The 12,075-nt window shown below is 42.9% G+C and overlaps 1 long non-coding RNA gene across 2 annotated transcripts in view; it reads left to right on the plus strand.

Annotated features, from left to right (window-relative positions):
* LOC309815293 overlaps positions 1-12,075 on the plus strand; it is a 117,362-nt gene that overhangs the window by 66,501 nt on the left and 38,786 nt on the right. The window contains exons 3-4 of one of the 2 annotated variants that reach the window (XR_014295837.1): positions 4,713-4,835; positions 8,911-9,037. This is a non-coding gene — a long non-coding RNA (uncharacterized lncRNA). Of the gene's footprint in view, positions 1-4,712; positions 4,836-7,799; positions 7,852-8,910; positions 9,038-12,075 lie in introns of those variants that run through there. The other variant, XR_014295838.1, reaches the window with a different exon arrangement.

The raw sequence follows: 12,075 nt of genomic DNA on the forward strand, positions 1-12,075 counted from the left end.
CATCCAGTACTAGGAATCCAGCTAAGTACAGACAGCCCGAGTTAATGCTTCTTAACCTGCATGAAAAGGAATTTTTCGTAACCTTCTCTTTGGTGTTGGTGCCTAATCGATGGTAACTTTCAGGAAAGAAGCACTTCTCCTAGCAGGTTAAAAGTATTCATTTTTTGCAGCCCTAATATCCGTTTGAAATGTAACAGCTTGTTTGTTCCTCTCCCCAGATGAATGCACCTTCACCTTTAGATTTATGATTTAACTTTTATTTCTTCTAAAATAGAGACAGGAGTAGTGGAAGTTCCTGTATCTCTACAGGAGATACAGGTCAGAGCTTCTCTATGCTTCTCTATCTCTACAGGTCAGAGCTTCTCTATGATTTCTTTGCCAGTCACCCAAAGCAGCCTCCAGTTGGGTTTATTCCTTTTAATTCTCATTCTCTCTCCATAGTGTTTTCTCCTCTGAGCACATAAACACATCACTACCCTTTCTTCCAAAGTCAAGGCCAGCTTACATGAAGAGGAATGGTTGACTCTGACAGTAAGTAGCGCTCTAGGTGGCTCAGCTAACTCACCACAGTTCGGGTGTCTTTCCAGGTTGGCGGACACACCAGGGCCAGAGATCAGTGTGTCTTTCCTGCCAACAGAGAACCTTACTTCACCCTTTGAGTGTTCCGTTCAGAGTGGAGGTCAAAGGTCTCCAGACTAAAAAATGCCCTTAACTGAAGCCCAAGTTATGCAGGAAGGAGTCCCAGCTTCTGCTGTTAGGCCGGAGAGGCTGACCATGGAGCATCCTTGACCTTTCTCTGCCTCCCAGAGGTCCCGTGAACTGGGGTCCAGTGTGTCCTCTAACACCCCACGGAGGTTCCTCGTGAAAGGCCTCTGCTGAGTTTGCAAGGACACAAAAATGGAAATGCCTGAGGGGAGAGATTTTTCCAAAGTTCTTGGCTGTCAGAGAGATGAACATCATCAAATGGCTCTGAAAGAAAAGATGAAAGAGATCAACATTGTAAGCCATTGGGAGATTAGACTGTCCAATTGACTTGGTTCGAGATGAGGCAGAAGCCAGAGCAGAGATAATTCTGCACTGGAATTGCTAGCATTATGAGCAAGGTTTCAGGGAACTTATCAGAAAAGGTTAACTTGAATGGGCACTAATGAGTTGACTCAAATCCAGGAACAAGTAAGACCATAACAACCAAAAGCACAGAGAGGTGAGATGCTATGCAATTATAACATCCCCTAGGGACAGGAATTGGGCTGCAGGATGAGATTGGCTGACCCCTGCCCAGTGAGCAAATGATGAGGTATTTAACTAAAATGTGGACTGTGAATATGCCCAGAAGAATTCTTAATGCATGCACTTGAAAACTTTAGCTCTCTCTCTCTCGTTTTTATTAAATCCCTCTTTTGGACAAAGGACTAAACTAGATGTGGGCAGATCTTTAAGATACGTAAGATCGGGTCTACCTGAGCCTTGTGTATTGTAGGTACTCAGAAAATGGTTTATTGATTATAATGTAATAGGGCTCATCCCCTGTCATGGGGGGGGTGGCTATGGCCAGGGTCTTTAAAGAGTGAGTGATAGTGACAAATGTTCAGAATGTCCCACAGTGGTCTATAGTGCCCAGTCCACAGATGGGCTGCCCCTCTGCTAGGACAGGGCTTTATCAGTTTATTCCAAAATGGGTAAATGTTGAGTGTTCCCTTGGCCTTAGAAGAGGTAAGACATAGCACAGGGCATTAAACATAGCACAGGGCATTGATGCAAGTCTTCAGTTCAGGCTGGGGGGGTCAGATGTGTGTATTAACATATATTTCGAAATCAGGAAAGCAGTCTTTCCCTCATCCTCCTCATTTCCAAAATTATCTTTCCGAGATATTCTCTATTGTTTTCCCAGTGCAGTCAGGTCGTAGTTTGCCTTATAAGGAATTTTAGAGTTTTAAGAGCTCTCACTATAGGAAGTTTTTCCTGCTGTTCTGCCTGAGTTGCCTTCTGCTTAATTTTAGTTCATTATGTCTGTAAAGACAGGGAGGGTTTTATGGGGCAAAAGGCCCAGTCATCGTGGGAAGAATGAATCATTTCAAGAACAGTGAGATGGGCGCAAAGGCAAAGACAGCTGAGGGGCAGGAAGCTGGGGGTGGGTGGGTTATTGAGAACAGCATCAAAAGTCTGTCTTTTCTCTCTGTTACTCCCACTAGGGGGTGCCCAGCATTCCAGAATAATCACTGTCACTAGGAAGTTGAGGTTTGAGGCGGCATTTCCTCCTAATAGAAGGGCAACAGCTGATCCAGGTTTCCTGCATCTCTGCCCTGATTTGAGAAGAGATCTGGGGATGGGGTGTAGGGAGGACAGGGATTGGGATTGAGGGGAGGGGTCTCAGATCAGTAAATACACTAATGCCTCTCAAGCATTTGAGGATTCTCAATCCGTGGAAACCTCTGGCGATATCCTGGGTTCTCTAGGACCCACTGGCCTTAAAGTCATTGGCTGGAGTAATTATGGATCAGAAAAGTCCTCCTGGGCCCAGGAGAGGTGATGATATTTCACCCCTGGGGCTAAAGAATTTATGGTAATAAGAAATGAGCAGGACTGAGAGATTGGTTGCAGACCAGGGATGGAATAAAGATCAAAGATGAGGTGAGATTCTGAAATAGAATGGGTAACAGGTATGGATGAAGGTCAGGGAGAGGCGAGGGTATTTTGAGGGTGTCAAAACATCTAGGCCCTCAGAACGGTCACAGCATAACTTTTAGTTATGAATGGTTTTGTGAAAAGAAAACGGAACTTGGACTTTGGTAGACGGGAGTTCAAATTTCAGCTCAAGCATTCAATAGTCATATGACCTTGGGAATTTTTGAAAGTTATCCAATATCTTTTTTTAAAATATATTTTTTATTGAAGTATAGTTGAATCACAATGTTGTGATTTTTTAAATTTATTTTTTATTGAAGTATAGCTGAAGTACAATGTTGTGCAACATCTTTAATCCTCAATTTTCTCATCTTCAAAATGGGACTAATGATACTAGGGCTACTTGAGAATTTAACAGATATAAAGGCATATAAAGCACTGAATAAATCTATTTTCTCCCTTTTCCTTTTTCCCATTTTGAAATGGCTGAGGTCAAGGAAAGGAGATATATCTATTCCTTCAGTTCTTGTACCCCAAGATGTAGGATATCAGGACTGCAGCCCTGAGGTCAGAGGGTCCTCTTGGGCCTCTGGGGTTTTCTGCACCACAGAACTTCAGTGAGTATTCAGGACATGCTGCAGACGTCCTGCCCTCTTTGACCCTGTGGACCAATCCTCATACTTTGCAGGCTTTTGAGCCATAATTTAGAAACCAGCCTCCAACTAAATTTATAGCGGTCACCATCTGGTCCTGAGGCCTTCAATCTCCGAGAATTAAACTATCTTGCCCACACAGAGCGCCAAAGCCTGGCCTGGAATCCAGGTATTACCAGTTAGTCCATGTTAATATGACAATAATTCACAATTCTCTCAGCATAGTTTTACAAAGTATGGTCCATAGACCACCTGTACCAGCATCAGCAGGTGGGCTTGATAAAATATGCAGATCCCTGGCCTCCTGCCAGACCTGTGCAATCAAGACTCTCTAAAGTTTAAAAGCAAAGGCTTAGAAAGTTAACCAGTCCCAGGTTACACTTTTACATGGAAACACAATGCCTTAATCCTCCAGAGTGCTCTTTTGTAGAGGAAGAATGGGGCTCTTCAGCAGACTTCTCATTGCTTTGAAAATCATACCGTACAGGTGTTTCTGACGCTGCTTATTTATAGAGCCAACTCTGTCCCTAGCCACTTACTTACTTCCCCTGGAACTTCCTCAATGTTGGAAACATCACTGTGAAGGTCACAGACCATTTCTGTGGACACTGAGCCACAGTGATAACCTGGCTTCCTGTCAAGGCAGTTGGGGAGGGGAGAGTGTTCTGGTTCTTGTTTCTGGGGATGGGGGAGGGGCCACCAGGATAAAGGATGATCACCAGCTGCCCCTTCCTTTGCACTGACAGGGCACTTGCTGCCAGTTTAGCTGTGCTTAGGCTGAGGATTGGGGCAAAAATCAGCCCTTCCTCTAAAGCTGTGAACTCTGATCTCTCAGCCTAGAGGGAGATGGGCTGTGGACATGTGAACAGACTCCACGAGCTTCCTCCTGACGGCAAGGCCTGCATGAGCTGGCTTTTCAGAAGGAACTTGTGACTGTGGATCACTCTCCAGAGAGACAAACCTTTTCAGACTTAGAGAAACGGCAGTGGCAGCAGCCTCTGCATTAAGTTTTGACCAGCTCTTAACAGCCCTCTGAGTTACACGGTTCACCCTGACCTCCGGGGCGTCCCTGCACTGCAGAACTACAGCGGCTGTTCAGGGCATACTGGGAGCTGCGGAGAAATTTTGCAATAAGGATTCACATCAGCTTCAAAGTGCCCAGAATGAGCATTAAAATGCTGCCAGGAAGACAGTTGTTGCTACGTTAAATCTCTGGGGGGACAAAGTGGGAAACGAAGGTTAGTAAAATAAAACAAAACAGGTCATGGCTGGGAAGCAACCTGTCCTCAGTACCTAACCACATGGAGCTGGTGTCGGCCTCCTTCCGAGAGGGGCTGTGTCCCTCCCTGAATGGGATACCGATAGTAAAGAGCTCCCCCCCATAAGGCATCCTTTGCACCCTCCCAATCGATTCTTTCCCTTTTTGTTTTCTAGGAACAAGAGGATTCATCTGACTTAACTGGAGATGGCTCCCTTCCCCATGTATTGTTCCATTCCTAAAGCTTCCCTCCTACCGGGCTCAGTGAGAGCAGATGGGAAGAGGCACCCACCTCAGAGGTAAAAGTTCACAGATACAGAGCTACCCCTCTGCTGGGCCCCAGGCGAAGAAAACTCCCAATCTCTTTCTTGTATTCATTGGGTTCTGCTGAAGCTGGAAAGGAAATAAATTCCAAAGGCAGGAAATGACCCAGAGACCATAACAATATGTGAAAAGCCAAACCGGTGCTTCCGTCGCTTTATTTCAAACTATTCTAATCTGTGTCCCAGGAAGCCTAACCCATTACCAGATGGAGATCTGTTTTCAGATGCCTCTTGGCATCTGCCACTCCTGGCTGGTGACGTTTGCGCATTTCAAGAAGGTTGCCACTCCTGGCTGGTGACATTTACACCTTTCAAGAAGGCAAACCTCTCGCGATAGCTTCAAACTTCCAGAGAGGTGCAGCCCCAGGAAAGTCCTTGGGTCTCTGGCTGACAGCACCAGCCATCTCATGCGCTTCACTGTAGCTGTACTGTTGCTGGCCTCCAGCCTAGAATGCTAGCATACCGAGGCTGTTCTTGAAGACTTGCAGAATCTGAAATCACAAAGCCGCATGTTGCCAGAAAAGGCTGGCTCCCTTGCCTGCTTCCTAATCCCTTCTCACCAGGCTTTCCTAAAGAAACCTGATGAGTCAGGAAGGAAGAAAACGTGTCTGAGACAGAGCTGGGGTTGGACTGGTCTCTCTCATCACTTCTGAAAGTTCCTCCCGTTTCACTATGCGGGGCATGTTTGGGGATTCGGTTGTGCTTTTCCTGTTTCCTCCTCTATCAGCTCTCTCTTTGAGGACCACTTCATTTACCACTCACGAAATCAGCTCGGCAAAAGCGGGAGGCCCTCTGATGAGGAATTCATCACTGCTGCAAGGAAGTTTTTTTTTTTTAATTAATTAATTTATTTATTTTTGCTGTGCTGGGTCTTTGTTTCTGTGCGAGGGCTTTCTCTAGTTGTGGCAAGTGGGGGCCACTCTTCATCGCGGTGCGCGGGCCTCTCACTGTCTCAGCCTCTCTTGTTGCGGAGCACAGGCTCCAGACGCGCAGGCTCAGTAATTGTGGCTCAGGGGCCCAGTTGCTCTGCGGCATGTGGGATCTTCCCAGACCAGGGCTCGAACCCGTGTCCCCTGCATTGACAGGCAGATTCTCAACCACTGCGCTACCAGGGAAGCCCTGCAAGGAAGTTTTGACTTCACTTTTGTCCCCAGGAGCATGGCAGGGAAAACCTCCCACCTCGACTCCCAGGTGGAACCATCATTCAGTTGCTTTGTTCTGGCCCGGGGACCTGTGCGTTTCCTAGGCTCTTAATTTTTACTGAACGCCCTCCATCAGTCTTCCCACTGACGGCTGTGTACCAGTTAGATTTTAAACCCAGTGAGGTGGCTTCTGGGATACCTTGCTTCACACAGGTATCCTGCTAATCCCTTCCCCAGGTAATCAGAAAGTAGCTATAGTTGAAATGAATAATGTGCCCAACTCTTTCAACACTTTCGAAATGTTAAACAGATTAAAGTATAAAAAATCCAATATATTTGTTGACATCTGGTTTATAGAAAATCTCCAGCAAGAAGGAAGGAGGGAGTTCAACATCAGGCTGGGTGAAATGGGAGCAGCAGTGAAGGGCACTGCTCTCCTGCGTTCTGGCATCAGATACCTGTTCTGGAGTCCCGGTGGCTCTGTGCCGCTATCTACAATTGTGTGCTGTTTGTTATGAAACATGCTTTAAAAAGTGTGTTCTGATAAGCTTGGATTTATCCTTGGCGATGGAATGTAGTTTCCATTACAAGACAGTAGCTTAATATCAGAGGTAGGTTGTATCAACTATATGAAGGTGGTAATAGACAGTAGATAAAAGAACATAGGGGATCTTTTTTTTTTTTTTTTTTTTTGCGGTGCGTGGGCCCCTCACTGTTGTGGCCTCTCCCGTTGCGGAGCACAGGCTCTGGATACACAGGCTCAGCGGCCATGGCTCACGGGCCCAGCCGCTCCGCGGCATGCGGGATCTTCCCGGACCAGGGCATGAACCCACGTCCCCTGCATCAGCAGGCGAGCTCTCAACCACTGCGCCACCAGGGAAGCCCAACATAGGGGATCTTTATGAAAAGGAGTGGGGAGAGAGAGAGAGGCAGAGAAAGAGAAAGTCTTTTTTGTTGTTGCCAGGAAGAGACAATCTTGCAGGGAGTGTAAGATATATGAATTTTGCCGTTTTAAAAAAATATATTTATTTATGGCTGTGCTGGCTCTTCGTTTCTGTGAGAGGGCTTTCTCTAGTTGCGGCAAGTGGGGGCCACTCCTCATGGCGGTGCGCGGGCCTCTCACTATCGCGGCCTCTCTTGTGGAGCACAGGCTCCAGGCGCGCAGGCTCAGTAATTGTGGCTCACGGGGCCAGCCGCCCCGCGGCATGTGGGATCCTCCCAGACCAGGGCTTGAACCCATGGCCCCTACATTGGCAGGCAGATTCTCAACCACTGCGCCACCAGGGAAGCCCCCTAGTGTAAGATATATGAGTCTCTCTCTTTCTCCCCTTGCCTCTGCCTATGGAAAAGGAGCCAGGAAAAGCTAGAAACAGGACGCAGAGGGAAGCCATCTCTCCGAATGTTGGTACTAGCCAAATAGGATAAATTGTTCATATTATGATGATGACGACAACTGTAATGATGAAGAGAACATATTGACCCAGATGAAAAAACAAAGGCTTTGATTTCAAGCCATGCTTAAGTCCCAAAGTACTCCTGTTAGAGCCATTTACATGACCCAAGGGACAGGAATTTAGGGTGAGTGAAACAAATATAATTGGAAAGAAAAATCAGGATTAGATTAAAATGTGATTGAGAATGGTTAAAAATTAGGAGAAAGGTACCAAATTCTACCTATTTTTGTACTGCTTTCAGTCTTGATCTAATGATCTGTTAAAAGATAACATCATGAGTTAAAACCTGTACTCTCTTTTTTAAACTGAGGTATAACTGACATGTAACATTTTATTGGTTTCAGGTATACAACATAATGATTCGATATTTGTATATATTGCAAAATGATCACCATGATAAGTCTAGTTAAATCTATCACCATGCATAGTTACAACATTTTTTTTCTTATGATGAAAACTTTTAAGATCTACTCTCTTAGCAACTTTCAAATATGCAATATAGTATTATTAACTGTAGTTATCACACTGTATATTATATACCCATGACTTATTAATTTTATAACTGGAAGTTTGTACCTTTTGACCTCCTTCACCCATTTTGTCCCCCTCCCTCACTCCCCCAGGAACCACCCATCTGTTCTCTATTTTTATTTATGAGCTTGGTTAAAAACTGTATTTTTATTTAAATGTATAACAGAGCAAAAGATTTTGTTCTGTTCTCCAAGACGCATATTTGGGATGCCTGGCCATTGGGAGCCTTCTCATCCTCTACAGCCTTTACCAGAGACAAAGAACAGAGGATGGACTACACAGCTTCTTGAGTGCTAGCAGTGAAAGGTCGGAGTTATAACATGACAGTAAATGTTATATTCTGCTTAATCCCAACTTTAACAGAGGTAGTTGCTAGACACTTAAAGTGGGTGCTTATATTTTACAAATGGGAGAACAGAATCAAAAATGGAAAAAGAATAGAGCCAGGAATCCCAAACTATGCGCTAGTTGCCCAGGACTCCGCAGCAAACTCATGGACGTCCCGTGGCATAGGCTAAATGTTGAGGGAGATGTGGTGATGCTTGACATCTGTTGGCCACCAGGTGAACTACTTGGTCAAGTTCGTTCACAGTTTCAACATTAGATTGTGCTGCACTCCTTTCAAAGATGTCTTATCTTTGAGAAGCTGGATTTTCAGCAGCTGTTATAAAATGCAAGTAGTAAGTGAAAATCAGTGTGAACACGAGGTGAATAAGTGGTGGTGTCTATACAGGTTCCAAGGTTTGAGAGACGATGTTCAATGCCTGGCATACATATCCTTTTATAAATAACTGTGGTTAAGAACAAAATAAAAATATTTTTTCTTTCAATTTATGTGTATTTTATTTTCAAATGGCTAAGTTGTTGGGAACTTTCTACTGGATAAATGAGATTTATGTTAGGTTTTTTTTTCTTTTGGCCTAGGTGCTCTGTGAAAAAATTACTGAGACACTAAGATGCTGTGAATTGGGAAAGTTTGGAAACCTCAAGATTAGAGCTATACACACTGTCTCAAAGGGCAAAGGTGGATTTTAATGGCTTAAGCTCAATGGTGAGTATAGAAAAGTGATTCAGTTTTTTTCCCCCAGACCATTCAGGGCACTGCTCACAGTGGTTCCCCTGTTTCCACATAAAATGAACATTCTTAGTCTGAATGTTTTTTATTAATGGAACTATTTGGTCGACTATTAAAAGTTGTCTTGTACAATGCTTCTTAAACTGTCTTCCAATCTGTCATGGACTATGTGATAACTTGTGTTAACTTGGCTAGGCCAGGGTGCCCAGACATTTGGTCAAACATTATTCTGGATGTTTCTGTGAAAGTGGTTTTTTTAGATGAGATTAACAGCTAAATCAGTAGTTGAATAAAGCAGATTGCTTCTATAGTATGGGTGGGCCTTATCCAATCAGTTGAAGGCCTTAATAGAACAAAGACTGAACTCCCCTGAGCAAGAAGGAATTCTGTATATATAAACACACACACACACACACACACACACACACACACATCCTGTTGATTCTGTTTCTCTGGAGAACTCTGACTAATATAGATTGATACTTTTAAAAAATGCAATAAAAATAAATTTTTAGGAAAACAATCATATGCTTAAATATTGTGGAAATGTTAAATTGTTATAAAAGTTTCTAAACGCTTGCTTTCAGTTTCCATATTTAGTTTGTCTGATTAGTAATAGTCTGATTAGTAATAGTAATAATAGTCTTTTGTAAATAAGTTCATTTGTATCATTTTTTTGATTCCACATATAAGTGATATCATATGATATTTGTCTTTCTCTGTCTGACTTCATTTAGTATGATAATCTCTAGGTCCATCCATGTTGCTGCAGATGACATTATTTTATTCTGTTTTACGGTTGAATAATATTCCATTGTACGTATATACCACATCTTCTTTATTCATTCATCTGTTGATGGACATTTGGGTTGCTTCCATGTCTTGGCTGTTATATATAGTGCTGCTATGAACACTGAGGTGCATGTGTCTTTTCAAATTAGAGCTTTCACCTTTTCTGGATATATGCCCAGGAGTGAGATTGCTGGATCATATGGTAACTCTATTTTTAGTTTTTTAAGGAACCTCCATATTGTTCTCCATAATAGCTCTACCAATTTACATTCCCACCAACAGTGTAGGAGGATTCCTTTTCTCCACGCCCTCTCCAGCATTTATTATTTGTAGACTTTTTGATGATGGCCATCCTGACCGGTGTGAGGTGATAACCTTATTGTAGTTTTGATTTGCATTTCTCTAATAATTAGTGATGTTGAGCATCTTTTCATGTGCCTGTTAGCCATCTGTATGTCTTCTTTGGAGAAATGTCTGTTTAGGTCTTCTGCCCGTTCTTTGACTGGGTTGCTTGGTTTATTTTTGATATTGAGGAGGGGAGGGATAAATTAGGAGTTTGGGATTAATAGATACACACTCCTTTATATGAAATAGATAAATAACAATGTCCTACTGTATAGCACAGGGGACGATACTCAGTATCTTATTATAACCTATAATGGAAAAGTAATCTGAAAAAAATACATATTCTTATATATATAATACATATTATATATATTCTTAGATATATATAATATGTAACTGAATTACTTTGCTGTACACCTGAAACTAACATAACATTGTAAATCAACTATACTTCAATTAAAAAAAAAAAGTAGGGTTTCCCTGGTAATGCAGTGGTTAAGAATCTGCCTGCCAATGCAGGGGACACGGGTTCGAGCCCTGGTCCAGGAAGATCCCACATGCCGCGGAGCAACTAAGCCCGTGCGCCGCAAGTACTGAGCCTGTGCTCTAGAGCCCGCGAGCCACAACTCCTGAGCCCATGTGCCACAACTACTGAGCCCATGTGCCACACTACTGAAGCCTGCTTGCCTAGAGCCCGTGCTCCACAACAAGAGAAGCCACCGCAATGAGAAGCCCGCGCACCGCAACGAAGAATAGCCCCCACTTGCTGCAACTAGAGAAAGCCCACACACAGCAACGAAGACCCAACACAGCCAAAAATAAAAATAAATAAAATAAATTTATTTTTTAAAAAGTGTTTAAAAAAATGTAAAGTAAAAAAAAGTAGATATTAACAGCTGCACTTTATAAATAAGCTGCACTTTATAAATAAAATCTTCATGGAGATAAAAGAAACTGCTTGTAGAAAAGACCTCATGGGTGGGTGACTCAAAGCCCCCCACCAAAGAAAAAGAATTTGTGGAACACACTTTGTGTAGCATTGATCTCATAAAAAATGTAAATGCATCTGTACGCGCACACATGTATTATTTACTTTTTATTTTGAACTAATTTTAAATTTACTGAAAAGTTGCAGAACTGGTACAGAGCTTTCCCATATATTCCCTCACCCAATTTTAACATCTATACAACCGTAGTACAATTTTCCAAATGAAGACATTAACATTGGTACAAAACTATTAACTAAACTGCAGAGCTTATTCAAATTTCACCAGATATATTTTAAATAGTGAAGTCACTACTCTAGGATGTGCAACTTTAGTAGATACTGGGCCAGAAGATTTTTGCAGAATGGGTTGAAAGTGTTGCTTTATTTTATTTGTATATCAGCCAGCTGAGAATAGAAAAATTTGACAGCAATTGTGGATTGTTCTATAGAAGAATATACAAACCACAGACCTCAATTAAAAACATCTCACATATTGATCGAGCCAGTACCGCAGTTCCTAAGCTTGACTATCATTTCTGCCAGAAATAACAAATTCTTTTGTATTTAGAGAGATTAGTCACTTAATGACAAAATGCATTGAAACATGATGCTTGAATGTGAATCTGAAATGGTATGCATTTTTGGCCAAGCGATTGTTTTCCATCTCTTCTGTAAAGTCTTTTATGACCTTTCATAGGTAGAACCCACCTTAACGGCTTTTTGGGCCCCTACCATAACGACTTCACAGACGTCTGTTATGGCATCTGTAACAGTTGCTGTAATTTGGGTAGGTACCTGCTAAACTGTGAGCAACTTGTGGGCATAACTGTGTCTTGCTCACCCTGGTAGCTCAGTGCCTGGCCTAATGCCTGAAGCATAGCAGGCCTGC

Source organism: Mesoplodon mirus (assembly GCF_964341445.2).
Source record: "Mesoplodon mirus genome assembly, chromosome: 14".
Taxonomy (NCBI): Eukaryota; Metazoa; Chordata; class Mammalia; order Artiodactyla; family Ziphiidae; genus Mesoplodon; species Mesoplodon mirus.